Below are 20948 nucleotides of genomic sequence, written 5' to 3' on the forward strand. Positions count from 1 at the left end.
TTGTGAAGAAAACCAAAATTCTCACAACTGGGCCAGTAGGAACATCATAGCAAGCAGAGCAAAGATTGACATTTTAAGGATTTCATTTTGCTTGGATATACCATCATTACTCAGGGAAGCAGTAGTCAAATGACATATTTGATCAAATATAGTAGATCAAATGACATATCACATTGGGTAAATCTGCTGCACAAGATCTCTTTTAAGTGTTGAAAAGCAAGCGTGTTCCTTTGGGGACAAAGGTGCACCTGACCCAAGCCATGGTATTTTCAGTCACTTCATATGCAAATGAAAGTTGGACATTGAATAAGGCAGACCAAAGAAGAATCGATGCATTTGAAAGATGGTGCTGGGGAAGAAGACTGAACGTACCATGGACTGCCAAAAGAACAGACAAATCTACCTTGGAAGAAGTAGGACCACAACATTCCTTAGAAGAAAGGATGGCAGGACTTCCTCTCATGTACTTTGGACATGTTATCAGGAGAGACCAGTCCCTGGAGAAGGACACCATGCTTGGTAAAGCTGAAGATCAGCAAAAAGGAGATAGACCCTCAACAAGATGGATTGACCCAGTGGTTGCAACAATGGACTCAAACATAAGAACAATTGTGAGGATGGCACAGAACCGAGCAGGGTGTCGTTCTGCTTGCTGTTCACAGGGTCAGTAGTAGTTGGAATCGACTTGCTGGCACCTAGCAACAATAGGTGTGCTGACCAGGGAGCTGGGGTTGAGTGCCTTAAGGCTGATGCTTCTGGTGAAATAGCATTCCTTTGGGCATTTATTGGCAGTGCTAAAATCGCTCTGCAACATTGCCTGGGTGGGACAAAAGTCAAGGCTGAGAGGTTATGGGCCAAAGAGAGGCCTGCCTGTGGCCTTGGCTGCGAAGAAGCTTTCCTATCTGAGAGAATTGTATCCTGAGCATTTCTGATCCCTAAATTGTAAGCTATTAATTTCCCTAACGAGGCCCATAATTGTATCATGTAAGTTCTGTGTGCCCATTGCAATGAATGATCAGATCCAATTGAAGAGTAGACAATGTTGTAAAAGGGAAAGTTGATATCAGATCTGATTTTTTTTTAAGTCATAGGACAGAGGCATGTCTGACTTCAGCCTCACAGGAATCAGCCTTGAGTGGTCTAGCCACTGTTGGTGGAGGTCCCAGGGATTTAGCCTAGACTTTGGGAACTCTAGAGCCACGTCCCACCCTCCACTATCCTTGATGGGCCAGTCTTAGCCAACATATAGAGAGCTTGCTTCCACAGTGTGCACCACACTGGTCCCTCCGGATCTCAGTTCCCAACGTGGAGTCCCTAGTGGATCTGTCCAGGTGATACATTCATTCCCACCTCCCTTCCCATCCCTGGACCTTGTTTTTCTATTTTCTTACTCATCTCCTAGGGATCAGGCAGGCTGCTGTGCTGGCAATCTGGGGATCCACCTCAACGAACCAGGTTTTTTAATGTAAGGCCGGAGGCAAAGTCATTGAAAGCAATCGTGTAGGTGGGGAGGAATCTGGGATTTGTGATCAGAAGCTCTAAACCACAATCCTGCCTCTGCCATCTTGGGCAAGTTCTTTATCCTTACCCTACCTCAATTTCCCCATCTGTTAATAGAGGCCACTAGAGTACCATGTCCACCATGGGCCCCATGCTGTAAAGGTTAGGAAGGCTTTGAAATCAGGCCAACCTGAGTTTATCTCTTGGTTGAATAAAATTGAGCAAGGAGCCTAGCTTCTCTGCCATGCCCATCCTTTGTCTACAAGATGGACATAGGTCTCTAGATGGTGAAGATGGTTTGTACTCTACTGCTGACCTAAAGGTTGGCAGTTCAAACCCACCCAGCAGCTGGACATCAAAAAACGCCTGGCAATCGGCTTCATAAAGAGGGCAGCCAAGAACATCCTGGGAGGCAGCTCTACTCTGTAACACGAGGGTAGCCATGATTCGGAGCTGACCCAAGGGTGATGGGTTTGGTTTTCAGCTTTGATGGGCCTATTAAGCCCCCCATCACACACAGTGTTGCCATGACAATGGAGAGTGATAACACATGAGCATGTATTGCACGGTCAATCTCAACTACAGAGCAGCTGTGTGAAAGTCTGTCTGATGAAGGAAGTGATCATTCATGGGGAAGTGCTTTGTGAGCTGTAGTGGCCAAGGCTCTTGTGATAAATGTCAGAAGAGAGGATGGCACTATGTGCCTGGAATTCAAGAGAGGCCGGGACGAGTTGAAGCACAAGTTGAGGGGGACTGCCTTGGAAAGACACAGGTGAGGCAAGGACATCCCTGGGGTGGGGACAGGCAAGGGCCAGATGGTGCAGGGAACCTGTGAGAAGCCCCCTTCCCTCAGCCTCCTGCTGGATGGAAACACAGGAACCTAAGGAGGGAACCCAGTGTTAAGGAGAGAAGTGGACAGTGGAAGTGGGAGTCACACATTAACAAGGAGTTTATAACCACCTGGAACTCGCTTAAAATGAATGCAAGCAGGTGTGGGTGACCAGGAATGTGGAGGAGCCACCTCTGTTAGCCGAGGTGGAGAAGGGAGGTGAGCCAGACAGAGGACAGGCACGGCCAGCGGGACTTTCTATATTTGTCCCACGCTTGGCTAGGGTCCTTTCTGCACATTTGCCTGACTGCCTTCCCCGGAGGAAGGCCAAGGGTCCATTCCATCAACCTGGGTGGGGCTGACCATGAATGTGCAGCTGGACGGAATTGAAGAGCATCACGTTCCGTGACACGTGTTCCCATTTGGGAGCCTCAGGGAAGGGCGACTTCCACTGAGCCTGCATTCAGCATTTCCACAAAGAAACACTCCCTTGCCCTCCCGCAGCATTCCTGTCACTCACACGCACAAACACACAAGCATGTAAACATGTGCACACTCACAAATGTGCATAACCACTCCTTGCTCTCTCCGGGGGTCATGTCGGGCTCTTTCCCTAGATAGCACGGTTTTAGAGCAAGCTCTGCACTCAGGAGCTATTCCTCTAGGGCAGCGGTTCTCAACCTGTGGGTCGCAACCCCTTTGGGGGTCAAATGACCTTTTCTCAGGGTTGCCCTGTGAAAATTACAGTAGTAAATTTACAGTGATGAAGTAGCTATGAAAATAATTTTATGGCTGGGGGATCACCACAACATGAGTAACTGTATTAAAGGGTCATAGCATTAGGAAGGTTGAGAACCACTGATGTAGGGGATAAGTAAGGAAAGCAATGGCAAAGCCTAGCACATCACTCTTTCCAGTGGCCCAAGGTGACTTACAGAACAGGCAAGCCCTGGGCAAGTAAGAGGGACATACCCAAAACCAAGCCCACCCTACGTTGGGTTTTCCAGACAGTAAATCGTGATGGGAGCAGGCAGTTTCGCCTTTCATCCGCCAACAGTGAGGTTGGCAGCCCAATGCCTAACCTACAGTGCCACCCAGCCCCAATCTCAGGAGTCTTATACTTTGTTCTGTTGTGTTCCATCAAATCTGTTCCAACCCAGAGACCTTATAAGACAGAGTAAGACTGCCCTCACAGGGTTTTTCTAGGCTGAACGCTTCACAGGAAGGGATGGCCAGGCCTTTTCCCTATAGGGTTCAAACCATTGACTCCTCGGTTAGCAGGTAAGTGGTTAGCCACTATGCCACGGGGCCTTCTTCATTATTCTTTCTCTTTTTAAAAAATAGTTTTATTGTCATATAATTCCCATACCATACCATTTAATAGTTCAATTGTATTAAGGAGTTTGGTACAATCATCACCATAATCCATTTCCAGACATTTGTTCTGTCTCGTGCTCATTGTTGTTAGTTCCCCATTTCCCCCCATCCACCCCTGCCATGCTCCGAGGAAATTATTCATCCAATGACTGTCACCTACCCTGGATTTCATAATCAGAAAATTGAACAAAACAAAAATAAGAAACAAATGAGCAAAAACCCCAATGTGATGACCAAACAAAACAGAGCAGAAAGAAAGCAGAAAATCTTTAAAAAAACAGAAACATCTTAAAAAGGAGTCAAGACACAATGGATGAATGGATGGATTGTGATACGAGTTGTATGAGTCCCCAATGAAATGATTTTTTTAAGGAATCAAAAGGGAGATCAACTGATAAGGTATGACATTTTAACCTAAGGACACCTGTCAGTCTGACAGGTGTGGGTCTACCTTTGTGGATGAATGTTACTGAGAGTTCTGCCCTACCCGCACCTTCATTCTTCATTCTGCATAGTAGCATGAAATCTCTCCCTCCTGGTGAGATGGAGGGTGGAGACCAGCTGGAGGGTGGGGGCTAGAGACAAGAGGGAGAGTGAACACAAAATGGATGGTGGTGTGAAGAAAACACGGAGAGTAGATACACAATGGAGGATGGCTAGACCTCCTCAGACTTCCAGTGGACCACATGAACTACACCACCATCTAGGAACTCCAGGGAAAGCCCCTTCCATTATTAGCTGGGATGAGAGTCAAGAGGTAATGGTGTCTACCTCCCCAGTTTAGAGGAAGGACTCAATTGGAAATGTGTGTAAACCTCCAAGCCTTCCTCTCCCTCAAGTCTTGAGGACATTCTTCCTAAATCCACATTTGGTGTACAAGGACTTCTTGGGAAAAGCAGCCAGGGGGATCACTATGAGCTGGCATTGACTCGATGGAAGTGAGTTTGGATTTGTTTTAGAGGTGATAGAAACGCGCGCGGGTGTCACCAATTTGTTCTGAATCACACATCGCATGAAGGGAGGTGGAATATTCTAACCCCATCCTTCTCCAAAATGCCTTGCTCATTTTACTATGCACAGCACCACCAATAGCCAACTATTGGTAGCTCTCTCTCAGCCCCCTCTCTCCTGTCAAAGCATGGGATCCTTGAGAGACACAAGTAGTGAACACACTCAGGTACTAACCAAAGGGGAGAGGTTTGGGTCTATGCACAGGTGCCTCCAAAGAAAAACCTGACTGTCAGCTTCTGGGAAAACAGCCACTGAAAACCCTATCAAGCACAGTCCTCCCCTGACACACATGGTCATCACGGGTCATACCTGACACTAGAGCAACGACGGTGGCTTTCCAACCTCTGTGTCTGAGGCACTCTCCCCCTTAATGGCACGTGAATGCTCTGGTATTCCATCTCCAAAGCTCTAAGCCACCTTTTCATTTCATCTTCTCCATATGGCCCACATCTAGTCCCTTATGTTTCACTCTGAAAAAGGTCTCACACACTTGTACCTCTCTTGTCCCTTCCCACGGAAGGACAGGTAAGTGTTTACCCATGACATCGCCATGATCTTTCTTTCCCCGAATGTTTAGAGGAAGATGTACAAGGATGGTACAGTACCTGTGGGCTGGACACAGAAAATACATTTTAGGAGCAGTTGAACTTCTCTCTTAAAGATTTTCAGGCTTAAATGGCCTTGGGGGCAATTCTGCCCTGTCCTGTAGGGTCTCCAGGAGCCAGAATCAACTCAAAGGCAGTACGATGGGTTGAGCTCCTCTGGGCTGGAAGAAACCGTGGTGGGGGTGGTGAAGAAGGAGTGAGTGCTGGTTTTGTGATCAAAATCTTGAACACTATCCAAAAAACTAAACCAAATTCACTGTTGTAGAATGGCTTCTACCCTGTCCAAAAGGGCAGGGTATAGCTGCCCCTGAGCGTTTCCAAATCTGGAACTCTTTTGGGGAAGAAAAAGACAAGAAGGGTGGCTGCTGGTGTTTGAACTGCTGACCTTCCCATTAGTGGCTCAACTCATACCAGGGCTCCTTAAACACCTTGGTCATTTTAAAATACACATGCCCTTTGCCTAGCAAATCCCAGTCTTATCACGAAGCAAACAAAAAATCATTTCTCTACTGTGTTTAACAGTAGAGTAGCTTAACAAGGATTGGTGTCTCCTGACAACAACATGTCCAAAGTATGTAAGATGAAGTCTTGCCTTTCATGCCTCTAAGGAACACTCTGGCCATACTTCTTCCAAGGAAGATCGGTTTGTTCTTTTAGCAGTCCATGGTACTTTCAATAGTCTTCTCTGGCATAACAATCCAAGTGCATCAGTTCTTCTACAGTCTTCCTTATTCAATGTCCAACTTTCACATGCATATGATGCAATGGAGAATACCATGGCTTGGGTCAGGCACATGTTAGTCCTCAAAGTGACATCCTTGCTCTTTGATACTCTAAAGAGGTCTTATTGTGGGATGCAAAGGGTTTTTCCCCCATATTGTATGCCGGGACTAGGGTACTGCTTGCTAGCATAGGGTGGGTGACTGTACACTTGGAAGTTAGCTGCTTAGAGGTTATCTCCATGAGGCTATCAGCAGTCAGACCCCATAGTCTGTCCCACCCTAGGTGGGGCCCACTCCCTGCTGATAAGGAGAGTGGATTGTTCCCCTGAAGGAGAGCCCAGAGACAAGGTCAAGCCAACTCAAGGACGACCAAGGTTAGGCTGCCATCTTGAATCTAGGATCCGCTTGTCTTGTCCCATGTATACACACCCCCAGTGCCTCCCCTTCCTATTGCATGTACCTGTCCTGTCATGCATATGCCTATCAGACAGCCCATTCCTGTTACAGATGTAGTTACCTGTAATCAGGGGGGGCTAGCACAGCCCCTAAGTGTATCTAAGCCGTGATTGAAAATATATTCTCTCTCTTTCTGCACAGACCTGGCTGCTGAGATCATGACTGTACCAGAGGTGAGCATGCTACCATGAAATGTGTCTGACTCCTTTATTTTATTCTCTCTCCTATATCTCTGATCTTCTATGACTTTACTATAACCTTCATATATTATTGCTGTACAATTGTGTCTACAGACCCTTTGGTTGTTAGAGGCTGGTTTCCTCTGGCAAATAGCACCCAATGTGGGGCTATAGAAAAAACTCTTGAGTTATACCCCGTGTGACAATTGTAGGGTCTCATCAGACAAGAGGGTGAATCAGGGAAATGTGAGTGCTTTTAGTCCAATGAGATATGGGTCAGGTGAAGAGCAAATATACAGAGTACTGTATCACTCTTAGCCACCTCTTGAAGAAACAAAATAAAGTGGTGATGAATAAAAAAATGAAGGAGCAAATATACAGAGTACTGTATCACTCTTATCTACCTCTTGAATAAACAAAATAAAGTGGTGATGAATAAAAAAATGAAGGAGTTTCTTCCAGTCGTAAAGAAATTTAATCCTTTTCTGGTGTTGAGGACCTTTGATATGGAGATCTGGGACATGGTAGCTATTAACCTAAGAAAGGCTCACAGTGGAACAGAGCATACCCAAGGAAACCTGGGCTCTGTTGGTGCAGATTAGAACAATTCTGAAACATTTGCAAGTAGAGAAATCAAAGAAACAAAACCAGCAGAGCATTGAGAAGTCTGAGCTGAACTATCCATACTGGAGGAGCTATCAGTGTAGTGACAAGCCTCTAAGTTCCCCAAACTTAAATCTGGTGAAAGGCCGTCAGAATGAGTATCAGACAGCTGAAAAGATTTTAGACAAAACTGAGAAAACAAAGCCTGAATCAGAAGGGGACTTCATAGTTAAAGCATCTGCTCCCCTGTTAGAATGTAATGTGGAGAAGCCTAGGGATTGTCAAACAGTAAAGCAAGGCAGTGCAGGAGATAGGTGAGATTAGCCCTAAGAAAATGAAACCTGAGCGAGCCCACACAGAAGATGAGGTTCAGGAAGTGAAGTCTAGAGGTCTATCAGTTGAGAAAACCAACGTAGAAAATAGAGGCAAAGAGGCAAAGTGTAGGAAAGCACCTTTGTTTTCAAAGGTAGAGGTATTGAAGAAAAAGGAGATTTGGAAACCAGAGTAGCTTTTCCTGTTCATGTAATAGAAAGGCCAACAAGTGCAGACAATCTTCAGGGATATCAAGAACCATAGTATGGTAGCTTCCCCTTTAAGATTCTAAAGAACATCAAACAGGCAGTGGCAAGCTACGGACCAGATTCTCCTTTTGTGGTCAGCATGATTAGATCTCTAGCTGAAGCTGAATGTCTAATCCCCTCAGAATGGAATGCATTTACTAAGGCATGCCTCTCTCCTTCGGACTTCTTGCAATACAGGATCTGGTAGACTGAAGGAGCCCAGACTCAAGTTCGTAGGAACGCAGAGCAGGGACCATCCTTAGGGAGAGATCAGTTAATGGGGAGTGGTAATTTCATCACAGAGAAAGCACAATTGCAGGTTACTGAACAAGCATTCTCACAGATACGTGATGTTTGCATGATGGCTTGAGAAATAAATAATACCATCAGGAGAGATGGCCCAGTTACACCCACTATATGGCAGCGGAATGATGAGTCCTATATAGACTTTGTGTCCCCATTAGAGGATGCTGTGTGCAAAAGTGTCAAAAATGCACAGGCAGAGGAATATCTAGTTCCTAAGCTATCTTATTTAAAAATCTAATGAGGATTTTTAAAATGCTTTATGTCCCTACAGGGAAAAGGGAATGTTTTTAGATTATCTTAGAATATGCAGGAATGTAGGGACAGATGAATACAAGCAAGGTGAGCCTACTAGCCGCCACCATTTTGGCCAACTACACCAGGCATGAAGGGAAATGTTGTAGCTGCAGGAAGATGGGTCATATTCAAAGAGAGTGCAGGTAGTGCATGCCAATCAGCCTGGCCATGAAAAGCAAGCTGTGGCCTGCACCAGAGCATGGGCCAGGACCACCAAGGTCAGGTTTAAAAGAACCAGGACTTTGCCCCCGCTGCAAGAAGGGAACTCATTGGGCGAATCAATGTCACTCAAGATTCAGCAGTAAGGGATTTCCATTAGCAAATAGGGAAAATAACTTGTTCTAAGCCCCACCCAACAGAGCATGGGAGGCAAGGCTTCTGCCTAACCCAGCAGAGGAAACCTTAAAGAGCAATAGCAGGTTATCACCCAACCTCACAGCAAGAGACCAGACCTAACCAAACTTGCAAAAGCCCCAGCCTCTGTTCCAGCTGCAGTAAGTTTGAATAACCAAGAAAAGGCGCAGACGCCCTCGCAGCAGTCTTTTGATGCCAAAAAGCAGGAGCCTTTGCTTGAAAGAGTAATACAGTTTCTAACAGGGAAATTTAACCTAAGTACTCAAGGCATTCAAATTGATACTTCACACCTTATTCAAAAGCTAAAAGCTGTAATTAAGCCAGAGATTATTGAAACTGGTACTTGGGGCCCACTACCCAAAAGAATTATGGAATATTTATTAGGAGTATCTAACCTAAATTCTCAAAGTGTTCAAATTGTTACTGGAGTTATTGATCATGATTTTGAAGAAGAAATTAGGGCAGTGATAAAATCTGATATTCCAAGGTTTATAAAGGAAAATTGTTTAAGCCAATTTCTTGTCCCTTGTATTTCTATCAGGAAAGAGTACTTAATAAGTCTGACCACCCTATAAATCAAGGGGTCTTTTGGAATGCTGTTGTGCAGAAACAACAGCACATGGAATCAGAAATTGAAGGGAAATGGTTTTCAATGCCGAATATGGGGTCACTTCTTTAGGGCATCCACAGGGACCTAAGACCCACCCACTAGCTTCCCCTAAATCCCACATGGAGGGAATAAGAGAAGTTAACCAAGACAGAATATTGCAGAATTGTAAAATCCTACAGTGTAAACAGCCTGAAGGGCAATACAGCTTAATTGAGCCTGTAGCGATACTGATAAATTTAGAGAAAAAATGTCTGTTTGATAAGTTAGTTCAAAAACCACTGAACAAATTCATTAAGAATTTTTTTCAGTCTTTCAAATTATCCTGAATGTGTTAAGAAGCTCCCTCTACAGCTAATGACCTCTCTTGATTCTATGAGAGAAAGGAGCTGAAGAAGTTTACATAACAATAAAGTCTATCTAACTAGCTTTACTGGTTCAAAACCAAGCAGGTTAACTGAGATTGCTTGCTGTGCTTTAAAATCTCCATTGTTAAAACAGAAGGGGGAGATGAAGAGAAATTCTATGTATTTATGACAAACTTCATTTAGTCATTTTAACTAAAAAATTTTCCCTTTACTAAAAGCTTGTAACAAAATTTGGGCAGATAAACACGTTTTCACCTCTACAGAAAAAGCTGCTCCTAAGAAGTCCCAGGAAGATGGAAATCATGTTTGGGACCCAGGTCTGCTAATCACCTGTAGGAAGGGCTATTCATTTATGGTTTGCAGAAGAAAGCTGATAGACTCCCCTTAAGAGATTGCAATCCTGTGTGGAGAAAGATGAAGGACAAAGAAAAGATGAAAAATCAACCAATCGTAACAATGATTCTGTTTCCAGGTTGCTAACAGCCCAAAAGGAGGAGTTATCTGTTTATGTTTTCACAGGCAAAGGAGATAGGTAGAGTTCTCTTCATCCAGCAAGGCCCAGAAGAAAAGAAGCTGATGCTATGATCTGAGAGTTGAGAAAACAGCCCAGAGAGCCCTGTCCTGTTGTTGAAGTCATCCAAATGCCAAGAAGACATCACAGATTCCTGAGAATGGCAATTGCTGCCTGCTGAGACATTCTACCAGTGCTGATGCTTTCTAAGAGACACTCTGGGACTCTACCATCTTTGAACATTTTATACAATAGTGACTGAATTATTACAACAGACTGTTCATTTGCTAAAAGATCAAATTATGGACTTGCAACATCAATTAATGCTAAAATGTGATTGGAATGTAACTGATTTCTGTGTAACCCCTTACCCATATAATGTAACCTTACATAATTGGGGCTTTATTAAAAAACATTTGCAAGGGTTTAAGGGAAACATTTCATTGGATGTTAATCAGCTAAAAAAGGATATTTTAGATACTTTCAAAGATATACTTAAAATATCCCCTAGCTCTGATGTGCTTGAACAATTGGTAGATGCCATAGAGGGGTTGAACCCACACACTCTTGGGTTCAAAGTTCCAGTCTGACTGTGCTGCTCATCATCATAATTTTGATGCTCGCAGTCTCGTGCTGCTTCTATAGGAAGCTGAGAGATATGAAAAGAGACCCTGTTGCCTCTATGACTCTATTAAATTTTTAACATAATACAGAACAGGGAAATGTGGGAAACTAACACTGAGAGAAATATGACTAGGACTACATTATAATGCAGCGAATCTGGAAAGCTAGTATTCCACGGTTGGAAAGCCACCACTTTGGTAAATTAGAGATAAAGTCCAAGCACATTATCCTGCTTTAAATATCATCCCATATATTCTCCCCTAACAGCTATGCTGCCTTAAACGAGCACATGGCTGATTCTATCTCCCTATAGAAGCAGACATTCTTTTGTTATCTCCCCCCACTGTGGCACCCATCCCCCCTCAGACCTTCCTCCAATACAGGTATTAGGTTTCTTCACCTGTGAGTTCAGGGACTTTACTGTGGTTACCACCCACCTTGTGATGTATGTCACTACTGAATATGCATGTCTTGTGGCTATCTATAAATATCCCAAGATAGTAAAGACTCCTTCTCTTCCCTCTCTCTTCTCTCACCTTCATGTGGACCACCAAGAGGGACTGAGGTGAGCATGCTACCATGAAATGTGTCTGACTCCTTTATTTTATTCTCTCTCCTATCTTCTATGACTTTACTATAACCTTTATATATTATTGCCATACAATGGCACCTACAGACCCTTTGGTTGTTAGAGGCTGGTTTCCTCTGACATTCTTGCACAGCAGATTTACCAAATGTAATATGTCTTTTGATCTCTGTCACCATGAGCATTGATTGTGTCTATTGTCTCCATGAGCATCGATTGTGGATCCACATAAGACAAAATCGACAACTTCAATCATTTCTCCATTTATTGTGATGTCCCCCACTGGTCCACTTGTGAGAATTTTGGTCTTCTTTACATGGAGTTGTAATCCACACTGAAGGTCTTGATCTGCAAGCGCTTCCAGTCCTCCTCACTTTCAGTAAGCAAGGTTGTGTCATCTGCACATCCAGGTTAATCAAAAGCCCCGCTCCGATCCAGCGGGCAGCTAGCAGTCCATCACTCACCAACCCACACATCCCCCCAGGGCTCCTTGGGAACACTGCCTTAGAAATGTATGGACCGAGAAGGGGGCCATGTTGAGGAGCCATAGCTTCACGTTTTGATATTTTTGTTGAACAACCCATTGTGTGATTTGAACCCATTGTGTGATTTTGTAGCCATACTCTTGGATTTGCCCTCAAGGACTCAGGTGTCGAGCTCGGATTGCAGCAAGTCAAAAGCAGATCTCGCTGCGCTTAATTTTGAACTTCACTCAGCGTCGCTCATCATGTGGCAAATCTGCTGACAGCCACACACTCGTGGGACTGTGTGAGTGGCATGGCACGGATCCCGAGCATCGGTCTGCATCTGGGGCACTAGGGGCAGGCATGCAGCCCTTGTATATGTCTCCCTGCAGTGCAACCCTGGAATTCACACCCTGAAACACCTATAGGTAGCACGCAGTGTCAGCAGGAAGATCAGACCCACCCTGCAGCCAGAGGCCCTCCAAAGTGAGGGTAGCCGGACTTCAGCTTTGGACACATCATCAAGAAACAATCTGCTATACACAGATGGCATTACGTACCTTCTTACTTAACAAACATTGTGTTTGGAGAGGTAGAGGGTCAGGTCCAACAAGGGTAAGCCTCTGGGTGACACACTGGCAACGGGGCTGCCACAAAGGGCTCACTGGAGGTGCAGGGTCATCTCGAGCTGGCGCCAGCTTGCTTGCAACGACCAACAGCAGCATATTATTTCCTTGTGAATTACTCGCCTCTGCTCTCCCTGTTAAAAACAGCTCTGTGTTTTATTGGTGCTTATGAGGGTATCAGCAGGATGGTAAAGAGGGCGTTGCCACATAATTGTTTTATAATGGAAACATTACCCTGGGAGCAGCGTGTCTCAAGTTGGATGCCCGTGGCGTTTTTACGCTGTCGTTTGTTTCTTCTGGAGACTTTCTGGCACCCTCCTGAAATGTGTGGCGACACCAGAGGATTCGCTAATGAAGGATGAGGGGCCTTTGGGGCACAGAAGGAAAGACCCCAGGAGACTAAGAAAGTGTATATTTGTGCTTATGAGACTCAGAGCCTCAGGGAGAGGGCCCCAGAAGCCAATTGAACCCAGATCAGAACTGCCATTCTGGTCCCATAAACTCCATAGATGGAACTTCTTACAATTAATTCATTATGCAACAAGCACTCTGCAGAGATGGTCTACAAACAGGAGGCAGTGGGACAGAACAGAAAGGGTTCAAACATGGAGTCCGATTTGCCTGGGCCACTTAAGAAGTAGCTGTGTGATTTAGGGCAAATATCTTTCCTTCTCACGGGCCCCTTTTACCACCGTGTGTCATCCAGGATTAATAGCTAGCCACTTGGTGAAAAGTTTGTGGTTAGTTGCCACTGAGTCAACGCTAATTCATGGCGACCTCCTATATAACACAGCCACACGGTGCCCAAGTCCGTGCCGTTCTCGTGAGCACTGGGACACAGGAGACCATCTCTGTAGCCATTGCGTGGTGCCTTCCGGCCGTGGGGATCCACCTTCCATCCCTGTATGGGACGGCATTCTGTGAACCATAGGGGTTTCATTGACTGCTTCTGGGCAGTAGATGGTCATGTCTTTCTTCCCAGTCTGCCTCTGTTTGGAAGCTCCACTGAAGCCTATCCGCCATGAGAGAGCCTGCTGGTCTTTTGAAATCCTGCTAGCATAGGATCACAGCCGCAAGCAAGCTGCCACCGCGCACTGGACTGACAGGTGGGGACTAGTTAGAGAGGAGCAAGGATGCTACTTTGAGGACTAAGGTGCGTCTGGCCTAAGCCATGGGATTTTCAGATGCCGTATATGTACCTGAAAGTTGGATACGGAATAAGGAAGACCAAAGAACCATGGATTAATTTGTTGCATTAAGTGCTCCTGGAAGAAATATAACCAGAATCCTCCTTGGAGGCAAGGATGGTGTGGCTCGCATACTTTGGACATATTGTCAGGAGAGACCAGTCGCTGGAGAAGGGCGCCGTGCCTTGTAAATTAGTGAGGGCATGGGGGAAAAAAGGAAAACTTTTAAGGAAGATGGGGCACAGTGGCTGCACCAATGAGCTCAAATGTCAGAACGCTTGTGAGGGTGACGCGCAGGACCAGGCAGTGTTCCGTTGTACACAGGGTCGCTTTGAGTCACAACCGCTTGAAGGAACTTACCAACGACAGCGACATGAGAGTCCTACGAAAGGCTGCACATTTGTCAGGCCTGGTCTCTCTTCATGGTGGTCACTAGCCTGTGAAAGGGACACCAGTCCTATTCCCAGACCAGGAAAACAAAGGCTTTCCTCCTGGCCCACCTTGAAGGTCTAATATGCGGCTCCTGTCTCTCTGGCTGATGGCCTCCTGGCTTCTGGTGGGGTGCTCTATCCACACGCAGGCAATCTGGAGGGGATGGGTGTTAAGTTCCCAGGAACATGCCTCAGCCAAGCAGCAAAGGAGCTGGTGGACAAACTGCCTAGCAGCCTGGCCCTGCAGGGCAGCAACCTTGGCCCATGATCCAAGCGGTCTCTTAGAGGCCCCGCTAACCTTGACCCATGATCCAGGTGGTCTCTCAGAGGCCCCACTAGCCTTGGCCCATGATCCAGGTGGTCTCTCAGAGGCCCCGCTGGGGTTAGGATCTAGCTGCCCTCGCATTCATGCTCTCTCCCTGGCTTTCCTCCTGTTTGCTTCACGCCGCCCCCCTCCTGCCCCATGCTTCCTGGAACCCACCTGTCAAAAAAACATGTTGCTGCGGCTGCCACCATTGCACGCCATGAGTTGATTCTGACTCATAAGGACGTGGTGAATGAGACACTGTACAACTGCTTCAGAAGATTTCCAAGTCCTGGTGGCCCGGTGCTTTATAAGTCGGGCTGCTAACCGCAAGGTTGGCAGTTCAAAACCACCAGCCACTGTGTGAAAGAAAAATAAGACTCTCCACACTCAGAAAGATTTACAGCCTTAGAAACCCACAGGGGCAGTTCTACTCTGTCCTGTAGGGTCACTCTGAGTTGGAATCTACTTGATGGCAGTGGGAGTTCATATGTACAAAAGCAGACTGCCAGTCCTTCTCTGGCAAAGCCTCAGAGGGAGACTGACCGGTGACATTTTAGGGAGCTTAGCCATCACAGCCACCAGCAGGGCTCCTTGCCAAATAAACTAGACCCACTTATGGATGATGTCAGTTGGCCCTGACTCGCAGACACCCAGCAGGACAGAGAACTGCTGCGACATGCCCAAGGCTGTGGATCTTTACAGAAGCCGACGGCTACCTTTCTCCTTCAGCACGGCTGGTGGGGTTAACATCCCAACACTTGTAGGTTAGCAACCAAGCACTTTAGCCCCTCTGCCACCAGGGCTCCACCCCCAATATACTACCTGTACCTAAACACTTGTCTTAAAGGGACAAGAAGCTCAGCGTTTCCGTTACCTGCCCACAGTCCCACAGTTCAAACCGGTGGCCCAGCCACATTAAGAGTTTCTTTGGATTGCAAAGTGACTTCTAAGCTGTGGCAGAGTAAGCATCCATTGGTTCAAACATCCATTTATGGGCTTTCTTTCCAGCAACACCAGGTAACTAAGACGCCCTTGCTTCCGCCACTGAGCCAACCCATCTCATTGAGGGTTTTCCTCTGTTTTGCTGACCCTCTACTTGACCGAGCATGACATCCATCCCCTGGGCCGGTTCCCCCCAATAACATCAACAATGCGACATGAGACAAAATGTGGCATCCTCATGTCTAAAGAGCTATCTGGTTGTACTTCTCCCGAGACACATGTATTCATTCTTCCTTCTGACAGTGCGTGGCATAATCAATATAGAAATCTAATATCCTGGAAGGAGAAGTTGAAGTGTGCTGGGACCCCCAAATCCTTATCCTATTTTGGTCAGGCCAAGGGCCAGTCGTCCCTGACCCTCGTTTCGTGGCCACAGCTCTGCCAGGTTCGGTAGAACACTTTCCTGCTTTACCCCTGCAGAAGCTGCTCAACAAGACAAACCAAACTCACGGCCAGCGAGTCAGCGATGCGACTCGCCGCAGCCCTAAGGACAGGGTAGAACTGCCCTGTGGGTTTCCAAGCCTGGAACCCTTCATGGGAGTAGAAGGCCCCGTCTTTCTCCCTCGAAGCAGCAGGTGGTTTTGAACGGCTGACCTTGTGGTTAGCAGTCCAAGACATAACCAGGGCTCCTCTAAGTGGGTGCCTCGTGCTTCCTGTTACTGCTGGTCCCAAGGTAATTGTCATCCCTCAGGATGAAAACACAAAACACAACCACGTACAGCCGAGTGTCTTCCTACTCCTGGTGACCAAAGGGTTTTCTATAGCTGTCATCACGGGCCTTCTTTCCTGAGGAAGCTCGGAACACCGCCTTTGTAGTTAATGGCCAGATGTTCAATGTGCGCCACTCAGGGACTCCTATGCCTGCCCATAGGGGCAAGTCATCTTCTTTGTGACTCTCTGCGTTGTCCTTCTCCTTGTAAGGACCCTGACTGCCCCCAAGGCCGGGGCAGTCAAGAAGAAGGGGAGAAGATAAAACACAGATGGAGCCAAGATCTTTTTTCCAGCCTCTGTGTGAAGCCCTTTTCTACCCACGAGCCTCACATCAAGGCTGTGAGGTGGAAATGAGTATTGTTCCCATCTCGAGAGACACAAACTGAGGCCCAGAAATGGAACCTAGGCCAGACTCTAGGTCCGTCACAATGGACGGTACACGTTCACGACCCCTCACCACAAAGCTCACGCTGGTCTCTGCTCGGACTGGCCTTTGTGGTAGATAACCGGTAACCCCAGACCATTCCAACCTTGCCCTGGGCCTGTGAGGAGCCCAGAGAACAGCCTGCCGATGGCCTATGGCTAGGGTGTGGCATCTTGGTGGCAAACTCGCTTTCCATGAATGAAAACAGCCTTTCCCTTCTGCGAGGAGAGGCAAGCTCTCATGGAACGTGTGATGACTGGCGGGGAGCCAAGAATAAGAGCAGGAAATGGGAGCCCGGGTGAGAGAACCGCCTTGAACATCCAGGGGAGGGGGCAGGATAAACAGAGGAGTTTCCATTTAGAAGCATGTGAAGGCTCCTTGGATTAAGGGCAGCCCTTAGGGAAAGCCCGGATCTTAGGAACAGGGGGAGACAGCCTTGGCAAGCGGCAAAGTCCAAGTGCCGGCGGAGCAATTAAAGGGCGGGCTAAATGGGTAGGGCACTACAGTCTCAGGCAAAACCCAAAAGCAGGCACTGAAATGTGCAAAGAAAGAAGAAGGAGAAGGAAGCAAAATATACAGCCAACCAGAGTTTGTGCTTCGTAGCTGAAAATATTCAAAACAACGTTTTGGAATGAGAACCATATGGAGTAAGAGACAGCTGCCATTTGCTTAGAGACTTGAGAAATGTGGCTTGTCCCTAGGGAAGATGGGGGAGGAAGGAGTGGGAAAAAAAGGGTTCAGACTTCTAAATAGAGGGGTGGGACTCTGTGGGCATAGAGGGGGCTGCCCTAATCTTGGACGGTTATAAATAAATCAGAAAGACTGGATTTCACCTGGCCTCTTAGAAGGCTGCAAATGGTATCCATCCCACATGACAATACACCCATTATAACTGAATAGTCATTGCAACGGAGCCAATGTCACATGCAATTAAGCACTTAGCTACTGAGTAAAAGGTTAGGACCAAAAGGTTCAAATCTGAGAAGCCCTGCTGATCTCCTTCACAAAGCTCACAGCCACTGTAAACCTTAGGCAATGCAGCTCTGCTAAGAAGCACATGGGCCCTCCGTGGGTGAAAGGTGGCTCGGCAGTAGCTGGTACATATAGCAAAGCCAAAACCCAACCCTGGTGCCAACCAGTCAATCCCAACTCATGTTGTGAATGGGGTCACTATGGGTCGGAGCTGACTTGAGGGCACCTAACAACAGTCTTGAATTTGGAATTGCACTTTTTCTTGGAATTTTAAATGTATTTATATCTATAGATTTGCCATATATACTCGTGTATAAGCCGAGTTTTCAGCACATTTTTAATGCCGTTTTTGTGGTAAAATTAGGTACCTCGGCTGATATTCAGGTCAGTTTATCCTCAACTATCTACAGTATCTTTATAGTTGAGGCCTTTCCCTATTCCTATAGCCCTCATCATTGGAGTGTCTTCATAGGTCACTGAAACTCACAGCTGAGCTCGCTGACAGATGCTGAGGATGTGACAGGGTGCAGTTTGGGAAGGGAAATAGAATACAGCATGGATGGGGCCACTGTAGCCTGGGAGTTGATTTCACTAACACAGGCCCTTGACTTATTGTAGAGCCTTCCAAAGGCAGGGGTGGGACTGGAGGGGGCTGATAAAGCACCTAGGGGGCAACATTTAAGGAGGCATTCACTCTCGGGATCATGCAAGTGCAGGTATGGCACTTGCGAGGACCCGACAGTGTGAGAAACTCCTTAAAGTTTTCCCCAGGGATCTTAGTTTGCTCACTGGCAGGGACTCTAGCTCTGACTCTGCCCTAGGGGCAGAATGCAAACTACCCACATGTGGACCCAGGAGAATCCACAAGGAAGTAATAGATTCTTGGTATTGGGTAGTGGAGCAAGCTGATGGAAGTGGTCAAAAGATGTTCTGGGTAGGCTACCCATCTGTCCCCTTGTTAACTGTTGTGAGGTGCCTTCCAGTCGTTTGTGACTCATATCAAGCCTGTGTACAACAGAACAATACAGTCCTCACAATGACCTCATGTTGGAGCCCAACGAGGCAGCCACTGTGTCGCTCCATCTTATTAACTGAAATGCCAAACTTACTGCCAAGGCGTCGAGTTCAACTCACAGCGACCCTCATAGGACAGGGTGGAACTGGCCCCTGTGAGAGTCTGGGACTGGGACTCTTGCCGGGAGGAGAAAGCCCTTTCTCCTGGGGAGCACCTGGTGGTTTTGACCTGCTGACCCCAAAGTGTAACCACTACACCACCAGGGTTCCTATCTTGTTAACTCAATGGGTGAAAAGAACAAAGCGCTGGGGACTGTGCTCAGCAAGAACCCAGTTAGGGTAGGTTGACTATTGCCTGACTATTATTCACTCTCCCCTTCCGTATAGGAAGAAGTATTCTTTCTAAAGTGCCAGGGATAGTCCCTTGAGACATAGGCAATACTGATGTCCTTACCTGGGAGCTCCAGAAAGCGATCTTGCCAGTCTTCCCTCTCACAAATCTGCCCAGACGTGGCTGTCCCAATCCTGAATGTGTTTCCCTGCTTGCTCTTCCTGTGGCTTTCCTCTGTGTCTGTAAGAAATATTTCTCAATACTTTCTTGCCTCCAGGCTGCCTTTGAGGGAATCCTCTCAATCTCTTCTCTGGGGTCTTGCCTTTTCTATTCTATTTATTCACTTGGAATCCATTTTCATACCTAGCCAGTACCCATCAAACCCTTTACCTGTTCAGAAACAGTGCTTTAATAGGAAAATGCTCCATGGACCTTCCATGCAGGAGCCCCAAGTTCCATTTCCAGGCAATGCACTTCAGGTGTAGTTACCTCTCTGTCCTTGGAAGTGGAAGCTTGTGTGTGCTTGGATGCTGAGCAGGTTCCAGTAGAACTTCGAGACTAAGATAGACTAAGAAAAGACCTGGCAATCTACTTTTGAAAACCAGCCCCTGAAAATTGTATGGATCACAACAATCTAATCACACCCTGAATCAGGAGCCAACTCAATAGCAACTAAAAACAGATCTGGCACTGAAGACAAAATGGGTGCATAAGCAAATGTGGTGAAGAAAGTGGATGGTGCCCGGCTATCTAAAGATATAGCATCTGGAGTCTTAAAGGCTTGAAGTTAAACAAGTGGCCATTTGGCAGGGAAGTAAATAAGCCCACATGGAAGAAGCACACCAGCCTGTGTGATCATGAGGTGTCCACGGTATCAGGTATCAAAAGATCCAAAACAAACAATTATATCAATTGGAGTGGAGACCCAAAGCCCATCTATAGTCAACTGGACATCCCCCCACAGAAGGGTTACAAGGAAGGGATTTAACCAGGGTGCAGTATAGCAATGATGAAACACACATCATTCCTTTAGTTCCTGAATGTTTCCTTCCCCCCCCACCCCCACTACCATGACCCAGTTCTACCTTACAAATCTGGCTAGAACAGAGTACACACATTGGTGCAGATAATCTCTCTCAATACATGGAATTCAGGACAGATAAAACCCTCAGGAACAGTAATGAGAGTAGCAATATCATGAGGGTAGGGGGATGGTGGGGGTCAGGGGGGTGAAAGGGGGAGAAAGGGGTACCCATCACAAGGTTGAATATACAGCCCACCCCCCAGGGAGACAAATCATAGAAATGTGGATGAAGGGAGACAACAGAAAGTGATGAACAGAAAGACACGAAATAACAATAATAAATAATTGATCAAGGATTCATGAAGGTGGGAGGGTGGGGGAGGAAGGGAAAAAAGAGGAGCTTATACCAAGGGCTCAAGTAGAAAATGTTTGGAAATGATGATGAAAACATAGGTAGAAGTGCACTTAATTCAATTGAGTGATGGATTGTCATAAGATTTGTAAGAGCCCCCCCAACAAAATGACTAATGAAAATAAGGAAATAAATAAAAACAGATCTTGGTCCCCTTCTCTCCCCTTTTATATGGGAGCTGGCCTTCAAGATAGTATTCCACACTTTATATATTGAATGTCATTGCCCTCGCATCTCCCCTTCCCCACAAAGAACACGCCCTTTGCCTTTCTCCAGCAAGCCGCCTCCATTTATTTTGCTCTCTTCTTCTACTGCTGCTGTGGCAACGGTGGTGAGACAAACCTCTCTTCAAGCCAGCCTTCAAGCCAGCCTGCTTCACTTGCTGAGCAAATCTGATTCCCATGTGTAAGAATGCACGTGCCTTCCTGAACGTGGGGACCTAATAATTTCTCTCCCCGAGCTCAAAAGGGAGATGTGGCTTTCTAGAACATGAGTACATATTCCACTTTTTAAATCATTTTATTGGGGGCTTTTACAACTCTTATCACGAT

Source organism: Echinops telfairi, unplaced genomic scaffold (genome assembly GCF_000313985.2).
Source record: "Echinops telfairi isolate 266 unplaced genomic scaffold, ASM31398v2 ScPeMD7_2;HRSCAF=8, whole genome shotgun sequence".
NCBI classification, from domain to species: Eukaryota; Metazoa; Chordata; class Mammalia; order Afrosoricida; family Tenrecidae; genus Echinops; species Echinops telfairi.